The following is a 13258-nucleotide window of genomic DNA, read 5'->3' as shown; positions in this document are numbered from 1 at the left end:
AGCCCATCTCACGCTGCCAAAAACTACACTTGCTCAACTTGGCAACCAACTTCTGCTCCCGCAGCTTCTCTATAACTGCCCTCAAATGCACTGCATGCTCCTCAGGACTCTTAGAATAAACCAGGATATCGTCAATGAAAATGATGACAGACACATCCAGAAACTCCTGAAACACGCTGTTCATCAATCTCATCAACGCTGCTAGCGCGTTAGTCAACCCGAAAGGCATCACCACAAACTCATAATGCCCATACCTCGTCCTGAAAGAAGTCTTCCTCATCTATCGGTATCTGATGATAACTCGACGCCAGATCTACCCTGGAGAACCAAGTAGCACCCCTCAACTGATCCAACAGCTCATCGATCCTCGGAAGAGGGTACTTGTTCTTTACAGTGACCCGGTTCAAACCCCGATAATCAATGCACAACCTGAAACTCCCATCCTTCTTCTTCACTAACAACACCGGCGCTTCCCACGGTGATACACTAGGATGGATGAATCCCTTACTCAACAAATCCTCTAGCGGCTTCTTCAGCTCTGCCATCTCTATTGGAGCCATCCTGTAAGGAGCCTTGGATAACGGCATCGTCCCCGGTTCCAGTTCAATGGTGAAAGGATCCGACCAAGATGGTGGTAATTCCTGCAAAGACTGAAACACATCCTCAAACTCCTCCACTACCGGAATACCGCTAACCGTATACTTCCTCACTGACTCTGGCATAGATATAGTAACCAGATAAGTCTCACGGCCCTTCTTGATCATCTTCCCAGCCTGAATGGCTGAGATCACGAAACTCCCCAAAGTCGGTCTAATACCCTGAAAAACCAACTTCCCTCCTGAACGCTCAAACTCCACTCTACCCGATGGCAATCCAAATGCACCCTATGCCGATGCAACCAATCCATCCCGAGAATAACATCATATAACTCCACTGGACTGATAAGCAAATCCGCTGGCCACGACTCTCCTGCGATCTGAATATCAATTCCTCTAGCTCGCCCAATCACTCTCAGGAAATCGCCTCCCGCAACTCTGACAACTCCTACACGCTCTCCAGGATCCCCGCTGATCCCCGCACACTCTGCACACTCCGGAGTAATGAAGCTATGGGAAGCTCCAGAATCAAACATAACATGGGACTTAAACCCGCCCACCAACAAGGTCCCTACACAAACCACATGTGTTGAGAACCTAACACTTTATCACAGGAAACATATACAATCTAAACCTACTAAAATTCACAAAGTTTAAGTACCAGAAAATATACCTGTGATCGACCCGGCACTGGTTCCACCAGTCTCTGCTGTCGTGGAAACCCGTGGCGCCTGCTCAATCCATGCCGCCTGCTGACCTCCAGGCTGCACCTGCTGTAACGCTGCCACTGCTGCCGGCTGCAACATGGGACAAAAAGGCTTGATGTGCCCCGTCTCCCTACAATGATAACATACCCGAGGTCCTGCCGTCGGAGCACTCCTCTTGGGATAACTAGCAACCCTGTGATCCTTGCTCCCACAACCGAAGCAACTCGCACCACTCGGCTTCTGCGTAGCCTCCCATCTCCTCTTGGTTCCCTGTGCAGGCCTACCGCCCCTGCTAGAACCACCCTGCTACTGAGCCTTACTAGGCTGAACTGCTGGAGCTACCGCCCCTGACTGTGCCCGAATATCCTCCTCAATCTCTGCTGCAGTCTCAACCAGCTCTGCACGCATAGAATAACTCCGCCCTCTACAGTGAACCCTCAAATCATCACGTAGAGCCCTCAAAAACCTCTTGATCTGAGCCTCCTCAGACTCCAAAGCCCGACCCCCATAACAAAGAAGTCGACTGAACTCCAAATCCAGCTCCCGCACTGACCGTGTTTCCTGAGACAACTGAACGAACTGCACCTCCAACCGATCCAATGCCTCTCTAGGAAAATACTTGCGGTTGAACTCCAAGACGAAGTCAGCCCAAGTCATCTCCCGCTGCACTCTCCTAGCAGCCACTGACCTCCACCACAACTCAGCATCACCACTCAAATAGTAGACCCCTATGTCCACCCAGAACTCCTAAGGACATCTCAGAGTATGGAAGTTACGTTCCACACTCGTCCTCCACGCATCCGCAACAGTAGGATCTGTACCACCCGAAAACCTCTCAGTGAAAAGACTCTTCATCTCCTTGAGCATAGACAAATAACGTCCATGAACTCCCACATCTGCAGCCACCGGCTGCCTCTCCTCCGCCACCACTGGTGGCACTACCTGAGCCTGAGCCGGTACCGCTGGTGGTAACCGCGCTAACACCTCTGCTAGCATAGCCGCAACATCAGTACCAGGGTCTCCACCCGCTGGGACTCCCACACCCGGGACCCTAGCATCACCGGCCACTGGAGCATCAACACCACCCCCTCCTGCCACACTCACGGAATCCCCCGGAACATCCTGCGACTCGCCAACACCCTCAGCTGTCACACTCTGGTCCTCAGTCTCACTAACCACTAGGACTCTGCCCCTACCACGACCACGTCCGCGTCCACGACCTCGACCAGCCAAATCATCACCTCTATCCATCTGCACTACCATGAACAGAAGACTAAGCAAACAATTACTATTATAACACAGAAACATAAACTCACCGTCGAATCACTCAGTCGGCTCGAAGAGGATGTTCAAGGACTCCATGCCACACATAATTGACTAACTCACGTAATCAATCAAGACATGCAATCCCAAACATCACAACAGAAACCTAGCGAACCCAAACCTAGAACCGTAAGGGCTCTGATACCAAAATGAAACGACCGACCTTTTTTTTTTATAAATAATAAATATTATATATATATAAATAAACTACAACTAGTGGTCCCATACCCACTAGCCACCTAACCACATTCACAATCAACAGCGGAATAACAAACCAATAAATATCCAATAACCAATAAAATAATAACCAGTATTAATTCCAATCACAAACTAATGATCCAAACAGCATAAATCAAATAACCAGCAATCCTAAACAATGCTCTAGGACTCAACTCTAGCAACCTAACAGAAGCCAGACAACCAAGCGAACCACTAGAACATTCTCCTCTTCATCGCCTTGATTCCACGATCACACTTTGCCTTTACCTGCACCACAAACACAAATTGAGATGCATGAGTATTTGATAAACACTCATTGAGGCAATCCTCCCATCTACTGGGCTATAAACACAAGCAACAATGATTCCAATGTTCCAAAACAAACAACAAACAAACAAACAAACCAGGAAACCAAACATCGTCTCGCTGGAAGGGAGGTGTCGACCGACACCAGCCTAGTGTCGACCGACACTGGCATTGGTGTCGACCGACACTACCCCACAGTGTCGATCGATGCCCAGTTTGCTGGTGTTGACCGACACTCCTTCTGCAACTGCGATCCGCGCGAAGTCGAGAGTCGAATCTCACTCCCAAATCTCCTCCAAATCGTCCAATACTCGAAACCCAAGCCTTATACATCCGTAGGAACCTGTATCAACCAATCCCAGCAAGAAAAACATACAAACAAGCAACAAACAAGCAAGAACAAGGGAATCAAAGGCTTAGATTAGCCATGGTCATGCACTCACCTCTTTGTAAGAAGATTCAGACCAAGAGAAACGAATCCAACCCTCCTAGCAAGCCTCTAGATCCTTCCTAGCTCCAAATCCCACAAGAACAGCTAAGAAAACTCACAAATCTCTCCCAAAATCAAAATCTCCTTCTTCTCTTTGTTTCTTTGTCAAAAACGGCCAAAAGGGGAGAGAAAGGTCGAGTTCCTCTTTTAAAACCCGATTTTAGGGTTTCCTAAACTAACCACGCAAACCGGACGATTAAAATCGAATCGACCAAACCGGCTACAACTAGTGTCGATCAACACCTCCTGTGGTATCGATCGACACCCTCACCAAAATACCAAAAAAATGGTTTGCGGGTGTTACATTGTCAAACTCATACGGGATCTATAACAGTTGCTTCTACCATATGAGAGTACATTTCTCATAATAAATAACAAGTATTTATGAGAATCATTGTACTACTACATGTACTTTATTTCTCATAAAGATCCTCTTATGTTCCACTCATTTTACACTTTCAAGTGAAAGGATTAAAAGTCCAAATACTATCTCTTTAAGAGACTTGAACTATTCATAGTTACTTCTTTCAATGATTAATCAATCATTCTTTGTGTATACTTTTCAATAAAGCTTTTCTATTAACCGCGGGTTTATGATCCTCGATTTTAATCCATAAAATCATCAACTGCAACACTGCATGCAAACTTATTTACGACGTCGATTTGCCTTTTGGTTCCTTTTCATTCTAGACATGACTCAACTTATTGAGATTTCCTTTCATTATGATTCTCAGGCACTTGAATCTCTTTCTTACTCATGTCTACATCTCTTCTAGAGATTTTTCATAACTCTTTGCTTCCTCTGTGCCATATTAATTTATGCTCCTTTTTCTTTTCCGAGGATGCTTATATTTGGAACCATAAGTCTATCACACTTCATGCGATCTTTAGACTTACTAGCAGTTGATCTTATCCTTCTAGGACTTTAATTGGAACATAGCTGGTATATGTGACTTTTTCACTCAATGTCAGAAAATGGCTTTTGCATGCTTTTAGCATCTTTGCAAACTTTGCCAATAAATTATCTTTTTAATTTCTAGCGCACATTTCTTAGTATGAGGATCAAGATTATTTCTTACAATATATTTCTTTACCAGCTGTTTATTTTTTCCCCCTCATGTTGGAAAGACTGACTCACTGAAACAACAGTCTCTGCATCTCAAGATATTCAATCATCAAGAGAGATTTATATCCAACATATTTCCAACATTCTTTCATATCCCATTTTAATCACTGTGGTGGAGCAACTCAATATGTATAACACAATTAGATGGGATATATAGGGTTTCTGACCCAAACCAATTGTAATGGGAAGTACTCATGATAATTCATTGGCCCGATGTCATTGAACTTCAAGTCATTTGAACCCCTTTCATATAGAATATCTATTTGAACTTTAAGCCCAAATATTCTTTTACATACAATCTTCCAAACAATCATCTTATACATAGGAGTTATTCATAATCATCTTGTAAAACTTTCTCTTTCAACTCTTCTTCTTAGTATGGTACTACAAACCATTTTTCTATGTAAGACGATGTAAGCATCTTGAGATAACATCTCTTTCATCAGATGTCAAATCTGTAACTCAAGAAATTTCATGGAAGATTTGATCTTATACAATCTGATTTCTCCATCTTTCAGGAGTGTCATTTTATCTTTTAACATATTTGCACTTGTTCTTGTACCTTTCTTTTAACAAGAAACACTTGTAAGTACTGAAGAGACAAGAGACACATATAATTTTTTCTTTTAACGAGGTTCAGCAAAGGCCTACGTCCTCAAACTTTCTTGAAAACACTTCTTGAACACCATTACAGTTAGTGTTCAATCTCGGATTTACACAACTCTAAGATCTTCTCTTAGCTTGTTCCCGATCTATTTTCAACACACTATGAGATCCATAAGATCAACAACAATGATCTACACCCAGGATTCTCACCTAGAGATAAACTCTCACTATTTTCTCTACAAAATTGTCAAAAATCTACAAAACTTTTTCTCGCTTTTACAACGTTCTCGAGGGCTATAAAATATTGCTTCTAGCAATATAATCACTTTAAGATATAGACTGAATCAAGTCTTGCTCTTATTGCCAAACTCATACGAGATCTATAACAGTTGCTTCCACCATATGAGAGTACATTTCTCATAATAAATATCAAGTATTTATGAGAATCATTGTACTACTACATGTACTTTGTTTCTCATAAAGATCCTCTTATGTTCCACTCATTTTACACTTTCAAATGTAAGGATTACAAGTCCAAATATTATTTCTTTAAGAGACTTGAACTATTTCATAGTTACTTCTTTTAATGATTAATCAATCATTCTTTGTGTATACTTTTCAATAAAGCTTTTCTATTAACCGCGGGTTTATGATCCTCGATTTTAATCCATAAAATCATCAACTGCAACACTGCATGCAAATATATTTACGACGTCGATTTGCCTTTTGGTTCCTTTTCATTCTAGACATGACTCAACTTGTTGAGATTTCCTTTCATTATGATTCTCAGGTACCTGAATCTCTTTCTTACTCATGTCTACATCTCTTCTAGAGATTTTTCATAACTCTTTGCTTCCTCGGTGCCATATTAATTTATGCTCCTTTTTCTTTTCCGAGGATGCTTATATTTGGAACCATAAGTCTATCACACTTCATGCGATCTTTAGACTTACTAGCAGTTGATCTTATCCTTCTATGACATTAATTAGAGCACAACTGGTATATGTGACTTTTTCACTCAATGTCAGAAAATGGCTTTTGCATGCTTTTAGCATCTTTGCAAACTTTGCCAATAAATTATCTTTTTAATTTCTAGCGCATATTTCTTAGTACGAGGATCAAGATAATTTCTTACAATATATTTCTTTACCAGCTGTTTATTTTCTCCCCCTCACGTTGGAAAGACTGGCTCACTGAAACAACAGTCTCTGCATCTCAAGATATTCAATCATCAAGAGAGATTTATATCCAACATATTTCCAACATTCTTTCATATCCCATTTTAATCACTGTGGTGGAGCAACTCAATATGTATAACACATTTAGATTGGATATATATGGTTTCTGACCCAAACCAATTGTAATGGGAAGTACTCATGAAATTCATTGGCCCGATGCGAACTTATTGACATATAGAGTCATTTTTGTCAATCAAAAAGCTTGGTTTCACCACCATTGTCAATTAACCAAATACTCTTGCAAACTCGAATATATGGTGGTTGATCAGTCCACAATATCTCTTTGTATACATACCAGAAAATTTACACTATCCAAATTCATGGGTCGGTGAAAGCCATATAATCGGCTTGCTTTGTAAAGCAGCACACATAAGAAATCACTAGAAAAACTCTAATGAATCTTTTCAGAAATTTTTGATTATTCTTTCGCATCACTACTGAATGGCTTAACCGGTCATGCCAAACAGTGAGATTTTCACAAAGCATTTTATCTTCTAGATAATGCATGTAATCTCTAAAATACTTTTATTGCCTTGGGTAATAATACTTATGATTTAAAAGTATTTTCTTCGCTTATTGTCTCAACATGATTACTTTTCAAATCCTCAAGATTTGCTCTATCATATGAGTAATTAAACTCATTTTGGATGTGAATATAATCTTATATCTATTTCATCACCTTTGTATGTGGGATTCCTTAATTCTCCCCCTCGAGATGATGACACTTCATGTTTATCAATCTCGATTTGAATCCCACTCTGTAATCAATAACATTCTCAAATTGGGTCGTCTGTTATATCTTAGACCTTTTTAACTTTGAGACTATAACACATTAATATTAATTTGTGTTCCTAGAGACAATAGTATATATATTCTTTAAGAGCTTTCAATAATTTTTCTATACTTCTTAATATTGTAGTAGAATAGTGGAAATTATCTCACACTAGTACCTCTAGTACTTATTAGTTAAGTCTAGTGGAGTAACTAGTCGACGTTGACCGCGGCTTTATATAGATATCATATCCACTTTCATAACCACTTTTATACAATAAAGTCATATTCATTTCAAAGAATAGACCAGCCCAATAGGATGTAATTCACATCAACATCTAATAGTTTTACTCATTCACAAATAACAAGATTATAAAATTTTAAAAATATATTTTTCACTATATTGTGTCTACATGACAACAATATTTTGTGACAAGTAAATTATGTATTTTCTAATATCTTTCCATCAAAAATATCATTTTCAATTATATAATCTTGGTAATAATTGGAATCAAGTTGATTTTTATTCTTTTATAGGATTTTAATCATTTACTTTCTTTAGATTATTCTAAAGAACTATTGAATTTTTATGGTCATATTTTTGGTCTTAAACCTCTTCATAGAAGTGATGCAAAGAAAACATGATCCATAATCATTCTTTAGTAATTTGTTACTAAATTTTCAATTTATTCACCAAAGAAGGTTGGAGATATGATTTAAAATATTTCATCATAATATTATATCTAATTTAGTTAGATTTAAATTTGTAATTCAACAAATAAAGTAATTCACAAACATTATAACAATCATATAAATGAATGTTAAATATTAAGCATCATATCTTTATATTTATGTATATGGTACACAAACAATTAGAATTGACCTTTCAAGACAAATTTTTTTTCTTTAAAAACTGAATACAACAATTGACAATATAAATATAAATTATAAATATAAATATAAATATAAATATTTGTTATTTTAAGAAAATATAAATTATCTTTTCACAATTGATGCAACATTTATTAATTCATAAGAATTTTAAAGCTATAAAATAAACAATTATTTTATGTTTATGATTGTTTTTTTTTTATACTTGACAATTTTCTATCTAGCAAATCTAGAAATTGAAATAGTCATTAAAATACTTATCTCGACAAGGATAAATGACCGAAAATTTGCCGAGGCCTCTGAACACCGATCACATGGTAGGATAGGAGGTTGGAAAACAACGTCGGCCAATGATTATTTGCTTAATCCTTCATATTAATCGTTTTGCCGCAGCAAACTCCCAAATAAACCAAACAAACCCAAAAGTTATATAAATATAATTTTTTTTGTCAACCATTGGACCACAACTGACCGGCCCATTAGCCAAATTCCTACATTTGTAAAAACCGGAACATTATATTTAAGGTCGGTAATTATAAAAATCATCAAATCCGGGAAGAAATTGATTAAACATTGTAATATATTTCGGTAATCAAATAATAAACTTGAATCTTGGTTTACTAAATCATTGACTCACCAAACCAAATAATAAAATAACAATTAACAAGTATCTCGTGAAGTCATCATTAAAATCAGCATACCTATCTATGATATGCCGAACAATCTCTATAAAATATGTTTCCGTCTTATACTATGTCATAAGTTTACCGATTAAATCTAAATAATATGAGGGTTAGTGGCACTTAAAGGCATGGACAAAATATTCGGATCCGAATATTTGATCCGAACCCGATCCAAAAAACCTGATCTGAACCCGTATCCGAAATTGTAAAATACCTGAATGAGTTCTAAATTTCTAAATCCAAAAATCCGAATTCAAACCCGATCCAAACCGAAATCTGAACGGGTATCCGAAGATACTCACATTATTAATATATAGTAGTAATATATTAGTAATATTTATAATTTTAATTATATAAGTGTTCAAAATATTCAGAATTTTAGATATTTTTGATAATTTGAAGTATTTAAACTGTTTATTAGTAAATTTGGGTAGAAAATACTCTAAATTTTTAGATATATTGCGTATTATTGAATAATTTAGACTAAATTAGATATTAAAATTTTGAGTTTTGTGAACTTTTGGATAATCCAAATCCGAACCCGAATTACCCGAACCAAACCCAATCCGAATCCGAAATCTAGAAATATCCGAACGGGTCCTATACCTCTAAACCCGAAAACCTAAAAATCCGAAATACCCGAACCGAACACAAATGGGTACCGAATGCCCGCACTTATCTCGATTATAGAATTTGGAAACGAGAAGATGTTAGAAAGTGGAGATGTATCGGTCATGGAATTCGGCAGAGATGGGAAACGATGTTGAAAACAAAAACGTGCCGGCTAAGGATCTTGACAGCAATATTAATGACCAATTATTTCCTATCACACATATAAAATACGAATCATTAGAGATCAAAAACCGAATGTCTTTAGCTCGGGAGAATTAAACAAACCAAATCAAACATCTGACTAAGTTCAAACAATAAGTAGTAAAATTCCACCACATGTATTCGTTAAAATAACAAACAGATCTCATTATGCAATAATTAATGAACATCAAACCGGGTAATTATAGCAATAACTTATGACCAACCGATTGATTATCAAATATGGGGTTACTATAACATGAGCCGAATGATAATAAAAATCATGAGTTACTTATCTTTTAGAATTAAGACATGCTTCAAAGGATCGGATATTATATTAAACGGATATGGAGACTTAGGAGGCGAGCGACATCACAATACATACACGACACCGGCTAGGTTTTTGTTCAGTTAGGGTTAGAGCTTCGTGCTGATAACGTGTTGTAAAGGTTTTAGGAAAATAGTTCTTTCTGCTATTCATTTGTTGTATAGTATACAACATATATATAGTACACAATATTAGGGTTTAGGTTTCATGTTAATGGGCCGATAATGTGCATCCACCTAATACAATATATCTATAACAAGAACCACGTTTTTCGTGGAATAAATGTCACTTTCTTCCTTTCTACTCAACGCTAATGCAATTGGTTTTTCTTATAATCATTTAATATAGAGATATGTTCCGCACTGCAACAAAAAAAAAAAGAGAGACGTTAAGCAATGGAGAAAAGGGAAGCCAAGAGAAGGATAGTTCTAGTTCCAATTCCTGCTCAAGGTCATGTTACTCCAATGCTGCAACTTGGGAAAGCAATAAGCTCGAAGGGCTACTCAATTACAGTTGTTGAGGGATGATAGGCTGATGAGAGAAAAACACCTTAGTGTTTAGGAAATAGTATATTGACTCTCATAATAATTACAATGAATTACATATGCTTATATAGGGAATCGAATGAGAAGCTAATTAACCTACTTTCTATATATAAAGATATATAACCAATATACTCTAGAATATTCTAGACATTCTTATACTTCTACACGTCCTCTCAATCTCAAGGCGGTGATGAAGAGACGGTGGAATCAGCGGTTTGAGATTGATCAATGATGTGGAAATGTTTGAGGGAGAGAGATTGTGAGACGACGAATGAACACAACGTCGTTGGTGGTGGCAGCCAGATCTGGAAACGTCTTTATGAGAGAGATCGTTGTACAGCTGAGAAGGTTGGAGTTTGCTTGATTATGGAAGAAAATTGATGATTTTTTTTTTTGAAATAAACAAAAGAACGACAAAAATATTGAAAGAATTATATCTATATATATATTTTTTAAAAGAAAATTAAAAAGAAAGAAGCACTTTGGCGTGAGAGAATGATAATAACAAAGTTTTTTTTTTCTTTTTTAAAACTGAATTGAAACATAATAAATAAAATTTTGAAGAAGCATCATGGCTTGAAAACTGGAATAAGATGATTTTTTTTTTTTTTAAAAAAGAAAAGCATTATGGCTTGATTCAGAGGCTTATAAGAAACTTGAATGATGAAAACATTTTTTTAAAAAAACAAAATAAAGAAAAGTAAAAAGAAGAAGTACGCTTAGATTCAGAGATCTATGATGACAGATCTGAACAAAGAGAAGCGCGATAGCTTAGATTCAGAGGTTCATGATGAACTTGAATGTGGAAGCACTTGCCTTAAAAACAAAAATAAACAAAAGAAGCACATAGCTTAGAATACAGGAACAAAGCCAATCGTTACATCATTGTGGCTCTGATACCATGATAGGTTGATGAGAGAATAACACTTTAGTGTTTAAGAATAGTATATTAACTCTAATAATAATTACAATGAATTACATATGCTTATATATATAGGGAATAGGATGAGAAGCTAATTAACCTAGTTTCTATATATAAAGATATAGGTAATTCTTAACGAATATACTTTAGAATATTCTAGACATTCTTATACTTCTACAAGGGACACTTCAATCAAGTAAGCTCTTCTTCTAAACACTTTCCTGGCTTTCAGTTTGTCACCCTAAAAGAAAGCTTACCAGAGTCTGAATTCCAATGACTCGGAGCAATCGAGTTTATGATAAACCTCAACAAAACCAGTAAGACAAGCTTCAAGGACAGTATCGCTCAGTTGCTTCTGCAACAAGCCAGTGATATTGCTTGTATCATCTACGACGAGTTCATGTATTTCTGTGGAGCTGCAGCTAAGGAGTTCAACCTTCCAAGTATCATCTTTACCACTACTAGTGCTACAAATTATGTTTCACGTTGTGTACGAAGCAAACTCAATGCCGACAAGTTCTTGGTCGACATGGAAGGTACTGCAAAACTAGCTTAACATCCCATAAGGTTGTTTTGAGGATTTATTAAACTAGTTTTTTTTTTTTTTTTTTTAACTTTGTTGATCATGAAATGCAAGAACAGGTGGTGGAAAATTTGTATCCATTACAATACAAAGACCTACTGGCTTCAGGATTTGGGCCTATAGATCGATTATTCGAGTTACGTAGGGAAGTAGCCAACAAAAGAACAGCTTCTGCTGCTATCATCAACACCGTGAGCTGTCTAGAGAGCTCGTCATTTTTTTTTTGATAACTCAGGAGTGATCCTAAAGGTTTCCTAGGCCCAAAGACTAATCTCCTGAGGCCGGGGAAAACCATGTTAAATTTCAAACCCATGTAGCCAATGCTACTTGAACCCAGGTGGCAGGAATTTTCTCCTTTTACCACTGGACCAAGGCGACTTGGTTGAGAGAGCTCGTCTTTGTCATGGCTGGAACAAAACATTGGACTTGCGATGTACCCTATAGGTCCTCTTCACATGACAGCTTCCCCACTTTCTTGTTTACTTGACGAGGACAAGAGCTGCATCGAATGGCTAAACAAGCAGAAACCGAGGTCAGTGATATACATAAGCTTGGCAAGCATATTTGACATGGGAACTAAGGAAGTTTTGGAGATTAGCTTGGGGGTTGTGTGATAGTAACCAACCTTTCTTATGGGTCATCCGAGATGGCTCTGAGTCATTGCCAGATGAAGTCAATACAATGGTCTCAGAAAGAGGAGGATACATTGTAAAATGGGCACCGCAGATAGAAGTACTTAGACATCCTGCAGTATGAGGCTTCTGGGGCCACTGTGGATGGAACTCAACACTTGAAAGCATTGCAGAAGGAGTTCCAATGATATGCATGCCCTTTCATGGGGAGCAGAACTTGAACGCACTGTATATAGAAAGTGTTTGGAGAATAGGTTTTCAGCTGGAAGGTAGTAAAGTGGATAGAGGAGAAGTTGAGAGGGATGTGAAGAGGTTGATCGTGGATGAAGAAGGTGCCGAGATGCAGGAGAGAGCCCTTGTTTTAAAAGAGAAGCTAAAAGCCTCTGTGAAAAGTGGGGATACCTCATACAACGCTTTGGATGAGCTTGTCAAATACTTGAAAACAATGTGAAAATGTTGAACTTCATCCCCTATATATTAAT

The 13258-nt window shown here is 37.6% G+C and overlaps 1 pseudogene; it reads left to right on the top strand.

Moving 5' to 3' along the window:
• The first annotated feature begins 10489 nt into the window (after positions 1 to 10489).
• LOC109126431 (UDP-glycosyltransferase 76E6-like) lies at positions 10490 to 13231 on the top strand (annotated as a pseudogene).
• Positions 13232 to 13258: the final 27 nt, after the last annotated feature.

This window comes from Camelina sativa, chromosome 9, assembly GCF_030686135.1.
Source record: "Camelina sativa cultivar CO46 ecotype springtype chromosome 9, ASM3068613v1".
NCBI classification, from domain to species: domain Eukaryota; kingdom Viridiplantae; phylum Streptophyta; class Magnoliopsida; order Brassicales; family Brassicaceae; genus Camelina; species Camelina sativa.
The sequence above is the reverse complement of the archived record's forward strand: the minus strand, read 5'-3'. Positions and strand labels throughout refer to the sequence as shown.